The sequence below is a fragment of the Macrotis lagotis genome, chromosome 8 (assembly GCF_037893015.1).
Source record: "Macrotis lagotis isolate mMagLag1 chromosome 8, bilby.v1.9.chrom.fasta, whole genome shotgun sequence".
Classification (NCBI taxonomy): domain Eukaryota; kingdom Metazoa; phylum Chordata; class Mammalia; order Peramelemorphia; family Peramelidae; genus Macrotis; species Macrotis lagotis.
In genome coordinates this window covers 180,017,581-180,024,255 of record NC_133665.1, presented here as the reverse complement: position 1 = coordinate 180,024,255, position 6,675 = coordinate 180,017,581, and the positions used below count along the sequence as shown (strand labels likewise).

General features: G+C 55.5%; 1 pseudogene; it reads left to right on the top strand.

Annotated features, from left to right (window-relative positions):
• The first annotated feature begins 2,847 nt into the window (after positions 1 to 2,847).
• Positions 2,848 to 6,470, top strand: LOC141496400 (NF-kappa-B-repressing factor pseudogene; annotated as a pseudogene).
• Positions 6,471 to 6,675: the final 205 nt, after the last annotated feature.

Here is a 6,675-nt window from a genome sequence, read left to right as displayed (position 1 = left end):
GAGTTCCTCCACTGAAACTCATGTGCTTTATTTCTCATTCTGCCCAGTTTTGGTCAAGAGTAACAAGTAAAAACTGCTCCCCAGCCCCATAAGAACCCTTAAGTGTGTGAAGGCTGTGGTAATGTGCCCTCCAAGTCTCCTCTCTAAACTCAGCGTTGCCCAGTTCTGTAAACTGATTATCATGGAACATGGTCTCAGAGCTGATCACCAGCCTACTCACCTTTCTCTGTGTTTCCAGAGATGTAGTCCAGATACAGTCACAGAGATGGGGCCTATATTTTCACTTATCCAGGGAAGCTCATCTACATGCTTCAGCTGCCCTAGGCCATTGAAGAAGTTCGTTGCTTTGGCTGGAAATCCCTGGACCACTTTTTCCCAGGCCACTTCTACAGCCAGACCTTCAATGACCTTAAAGAGCGACCCCCACCCTGCCCCCCAATTGAGCTCATGTAGTCAGTGGGAAAATCTCTGAATGCAGACCACACTTGTTGCCTCAGTGTTTTCAGTCTAGGTAGTGATGTAGGTAATTAGGGCAAGTCTCTTTTTACAGTTGAGGAAACTGAGGCCTGGAAAAGTGAAGGGATTTGCTTAAATGAGAAGCTGACCTAGGATTTCACCCCCTGACCATTCTATCACTTCATGCTGCTACCTTGACGTCTTTGTTCAGCTAGAACAAGATCATTTTCTGTCTGGAACATTTTAGGGAGGATGTTGGTATGGAAAGTGAAGGGAAACTGAATGATTATTAAAGACTTGCTCGTGCCAAGGTTTTAGAATCCTTAAGGGCAGAACTCAATGGCTAGATTTAATTTGCTTATATTCTCTACTCATTATTGTCACCCTTTGAGTCAAGAAAACTAGACTTTGTACTTCCCAGATGAAGCTGTTTCCCAGGGCTGGGTCTCTTAGAGTAGTCTCTCTCAGCTTTTCTGTATCCAGCTACCATGAAGAACAAGGGGAAGAAAGAAGGGAGGAGGGGGACAAGGAGGAGGGCAGAAGCTGGGGCAGCAGGAGCAGTCTCCCTCTGGGAGGGGAGAGGGGTGGCTAGATAATACGGGTGGGCACCCCATCTCTGTGGAAGACAAGGGCGTGATGAAGGCAGCACATTCTTGTGCTTCTGGGTTTGGGAGGGGGGACATCTATCTCCTCTCACTTGGCCTTTCTGCGTCCAGCTGCTATGCCCAGTGCCAGACTTTTCCTGTCTCTGTGTCTCTGGCTCCCTGTAGGACATGCTGCTCTTGCCCCAGTCTCTCTGTGGCACCTGCACTGGAACGGACCCCGATGGCCTTGTGACAGCTTGGGCCACCCCTCCAAGCTCTGGAGTTAAGGAAGACCCTTGCCTCTATGACTTTGTCCTGTCCTTCCTTGGCTTCCCCAAGTCTGTTGGAATCATCCCTTTGGCCATTTTTCATTGTAGGGAGCTCCTTCAGGCCAGTCCCCTGCCAGGTTCAGATCAGCCTTTTAGGCCAGGCTCTCCTGGACCCTGCTCTGATCTCCTTGAAAGAGCCCCTTGGTAAACTGGCAACTGGACCTTTCCTCCTGATTTACTGTGTTGTTGATTGTCTAAAATTAAGGAAGTGCTGGAGGAAATTTTTGTTCCTAAGTAGATTAAAAATTGTTCAGAATGTGGCAGCACCTCGAGGCGAGGGCTCTGAGTGGAGCTCTGGTGCCCTCTAGACCTCCCTTCCTGGATGTCACTAGAGCGGGGAGCAGCTCAATGAACAGAAATGGGGAGACACTGGATTTTCCCACTGCCAAGTTGGGGGGTGGGCCCTCTCCTCTCAGCCGGGCCTAGCTTTGGACGAGTGACAGGAGTGAAGACTTCAGGCTTGGCCTTAGAGACCACAGGCTCCTTGAGAGCACATTCATGCAGCTTGAGTGCACCTGCCCTTCCCGTGGGCTTGGAGCTGTGCCCCCCAGTGAGGCCTGAGGGAGGCTGGGGAGGGGGCTGCTGTGGGGGGGCCGGGCCCTGCTGCCCTGCGGGTCAGGCCTGGGAGGACCAGTCGTTGCGTGGGCCCGATGCGGGGCCCTCCTGCACCCGGGGACGAAGGCTGCCCCGGCCCCGGGGCCCGGCCCCCTCCCCTGCTCCTTCAGTGTGCGCTGGAGCCCGGGCCCCTGCTGCCCGGCCCGGCCTGGCCCGGCCCCACGCCCAGCTGAGGCCCTGCTGAGGCCCGGCCCCACGCCCGGCCTGGCCCAGCCCGGCCCCACACCCGGCTGAGGCCCGGCCTGGCCCGGCCCGGACAGCCCGCGTTCTCTTCCACTCGGGGCTTGTCCCCGTTTGGCTCCGGCCGGTGCCTGGCCGCGGCCCCTAGGGAAGGGCGGAGTGGGGGCTCGAACCCGAGCTTCAGTGGGGCCCCCAGGGCCCTCCGCATCGCGGGGTGCTCAGAGCGCCTTCCCGGAGGCCCGAAGGGCCCTGCCGTGGAGCCCCCGAGCGTGGGAAAGACGGGGGGCCGGTGGGTCTTCCGGAGCGGCCCCCCTGTCCCCGGGGCCCAGCGCTGGCCCGGCCTGGGACCGAGCCCGGCGGCGGCGGCGGGCTGGGGGGCTCCCGGGCCCGTGTGGGGGCGGTGGCAGGTGCCCGCCCCGTGCCCATCCTGGGGCGCCCCGCCCCCTCCCGCCGAGGCGCCCCGCGGCCGCGGCGGACCCCCTTTTGGACCCTGCTCGGCGGGGCCGGCCGGGACGCCGCGTGGCGTGGCCGCCGTGCTGACGCGGGCCGCGCGGCCCCGGCGTGGCGGTGCGGCGTGGCAGCCGCAGCCCGGCCATGCCCCCCGGGCGCCGGCCGCTCGCCCCCGCCGCGGCGCGCCCAGCCCAGCCCGGCCCGGAGCGCGGAGCGGGCCCGCAGCGGCCGGCCCGGGCGCCCCGCCCCGCGCCACGTCCGCCCAGCTGACCGGCCCGGGGGCGGCCCCGCGCGGCTCCTCCCTGGGGCGGAGAAGGAGGCGATGATGGCGGGCGAGCGCCCGAGCCCGGGGGATGACTTCCTGCCGCCGCCGCCGCCGCTGCCGCAGTGCCCGCCGCAGGAGCCCGAGCGCAAGCCCGAGCCCGAGCCGCTGCCGCCGCCGCCGCCGCCGCCGCCGCCCGAGCCGCAGCCGCAGCCCGAGCCGCCGCCGCCGCCGCCGCCCGAGCCCGAGCCGGGGCCGGGGCCGGGGCCGGGGCCGGGGCCGGGGCCGGGGCAGCGCCCGCAGGAGGAGGCGGTGGCCGAGTGGCGCTACAGCCACGAGAGCGACCGGCAGTGGGGGCTGCGGCGCGAGTTCATCTGCCGCCACCTGCACAGCTACCGCGGGCCCGGCGAGTCGGACCAGCTGCAGTCGCTCTCCACCGCCTGGACCAACCACGTCTTCCTGGGCTGTAAGTACGGCCCGCAGCTGATGGAGAAGATCCTGCAGATGGCCGAGGGCATCCACATCGGGGACATCCCGTCCTGCGAGCTGGGGGCGCCCGAGACCTCCAAGGGCCAGAAGCGCCCCCTCTCCCCCTACGCGGGGCCCGGCGGCTCCAAGCGCAAGGCGGTGCCCAGGTTCCCCCGCTTCGAGCCGGTCCACTTCGTGGCCGGCAGCAAGGAGGAGGAGCGGAGGGAGGACCCCATGGACACGGACGCTCCGTGGGCAGAGCCCCCGGCCGACCCCTGCAGGTGGCCGGGGGACGGCGGCCGGAAGCCGGGCCCCCGGGAGGGCCGGCCGCACCCCGCCGTGCCCAGGATGCTCTCAAATACCGGAGAACCGGCCCCGAGTAGCGCGGCCCCGCGGCCCGCCGGCTTCGCCCCCGGGGAGCCCTCCCTCGCCACCAAGCTGCCGGAGTCCATGCTGGCGGCCAAGCAGAACCTGATCGAGAGGCTCTCGGCCACCATCCGCAGAAACCTGCCGGACCCGGAGCTCTACCTGGGCTCGGAGAAGATGAGCTACACCTTCATCCTCACCCGCTGCATCCAGGCCTGCAAGACCAACCCCGAGTACATCTACGCCTCCCTGAAAGAGATCGCCCCCTCCGACGTGCCCAGGAGCAAGAAGTTCCTGACGGACGGCTACGCCTGCGAGGTGCGCTGCCAGAGCGTCTACCTGACCACGGGCTACGCGGGCAGCAAGAACGGCTCCCGGGACCGCGCCACCGAGCAGGCCATCAAGCTGCTGCAGAAGTCGGTGGAAGTCAGAGTGGTGAGAAGGAAGTACAGACACACCTACCAAGAGGACCTGGTAGTGTTCCCAACCGGCCTGTCTAACTACGACTTCCCACCGGCCCTCAAGCCCTCGGAAGACCTCCAGTCTTTTAAGAATGGACCTGGACAGCTGAGTTCCAATGTTGCTATTGCCAACTTTAGACAGTGGGCCAACTTTGTGCTCATAGAAAACGCCAGCGATTCTATTGGTATCCTCAATAATTCTGCCTCCTTCAACAGGGTAGCCATCGAGTACAAGTATGATATGATGCCAAATCGCTTATGGCGCTGCCAAGTGTTTTTGGAAGGCCAGTGCTTGGCAGAAGGATACGGGAGCAAAAAGACAAGCAAACATGCGGCTGCCGACGAGGCGTTGACGATTCTGCAGAAGACACAGTCCAACATTACAGCCACCCAAGTTCAAACCATTGATTACTCTCCCAAGGGATATTCCAGAAAGACGGATCTGAAGGATCTCGTGGTTTATGAGAACTCCTCAAATCCGGTATGCACTCTGAATGACACCGCCCAGTTCAACAAAATGACTGTGGAGTATGTCTTTGAAAGACTGACAGGCCTGCAGTGGAAATGCAAGGTAATCCTAGAGAAAGAATTAATTGCTGAAGCAATTGGATTAAAGAAAAGCGTTAAGCACGATGCCGCAGAAGAAGCTGTGAAAATCCTGAAAAGGACTCAGCCAACTGTGGTTAACAACCTGAGGAGAGGTACTATCGATACTGTGATCTCGAGAAACGAAATCCGGGGCCGTTCCGCAGAGGAAGCTTATCAACAGCAGATCAAAGAGGACAATATTGGGAATCAGCTGTTGAGAAAAATGGGCTGGACTGGTGGAGGTTTGGGAAAATGTGGCGAGGGTATCCGCGAGCCCATCTCGGTCAAAGAGCAGCATAAACGAGAAGGTCTAGGGCTTGATGTGGAGAGGCCGAATAGAATTTCCAAGAGAGATATCGAACAAATAATCAGAAACTATGCTCGCTCATCAAGTCACACAAACTTGACTTTCTCAACAGAATTTACCAGCGATGAACGAAAGCAGATACATCAGATTGCGCAGAAATATGGCCTTAAGAGTAAATCTCATGGAATGGGACATGATAGATATCTGGTAGTTGGAAGGAAAAGGCGCAAGGAAGACTTGCTGTATCAACTGAAGCAAGAAGGCCAAGTTGGACATTATGAGTTGCTGATGCCTCAAGGATTTTGAGGCCAGGATGATCTGCTTTGTGAATGCTTGTGAAGGCAGATGCTTTGGCCTGTGAATTAAATCATTTGAAAGAGATGCTGTCTTTCCAGCTTACCAGCGATAGTCATCAGAATTGTCTCACTTTGCTGATTTCATCTAGTACTTTCTGGGGAAATTGAAACTTAGCGTGTTCTGCTTAATTGTGCTAGCTCACTATTGACAATAAAGTAGTGCCAGTCAACGTGTCTCTGATATTACTAGTTCTCTGAGATTTTAGTAGTTTGTAGTAACAAAAACATATGTCTATGTGGAAGGGAACTGGTGCCATTAAGAATATGGTTCCTTGTTGTTTGCCCTTGGGGATTAAATTTGCATTTCTTCCAAAAAAGCCAAGCATTTTGGAGAAAACCTATAGAGTTGGTATTAAGTACAATGAAACTATAACTTGATTTCTAGGATATCTGAAAATGTCGCACCACTGTCGTACTTTTATCTCTTAATTTGTGTGAATCTAATTATTCTAGAATGTGTTAACGAGTAAGTTGTCTATGCTGTGTGTATTAAAAAAAAATGTCCTTAATAGCTAAACAGTATAATGCTTTCTTAATGTCAACTTTAGTGTTGTAGGCTATAATTTCTACCACTTGGAGGATGATGGGAGTGAATTAATGTACTTTAATTATGTCTGTGTTCCAGATGAGAAAAGGTAGTTGGGTATTGACATTTTTCCTGTTATCCCTACTTGAGAGTCACTGCAAAGTCTTTTAAAACTCTTAAAACTCAAATTGAAGAAATGAAGCTTAACTTACTTGTATTTGTTGCTTTAGTAGAGAGTCACAGCATCTTTTCATTGTGATTTTCAGATTTTTTTTAGATGTGTAGAACATCTAAGACAACCATAGCGTTGTCATAGCTTTTGTATAGCGCTTGAAAATAAGATATACTTGGTGCTTTGCTTCAAAGGACGGTTAACTTCCAATCTCACAAAGCTTACTAAATCTAAAAGACCAAGTTTGTACATATTAACAGCTTTTATTTTTCGTGCATTCTCAAGTGATATGTTCTGAATGTAAAAACTATATAAACAAAATGAGTGAGCTTTAATAAATGGAGGCAAAAGTGAACAAAATTGTGGTGTGTTTATTTTGGGCAGCATTATGTTAGTTGACATACTGTCTTTGGGGGAAAAAGAAGTTAAAATTGCAGGGAGATATTTTTTTTTACTTGGGAAAGCAAATAAGAATATATATATATTTTTTAGGTTTTTGCAAGGCAAAGAGGGTTAAGTGGCTTGCCCAAGGCCACACAGCTAGGTAATTATTAA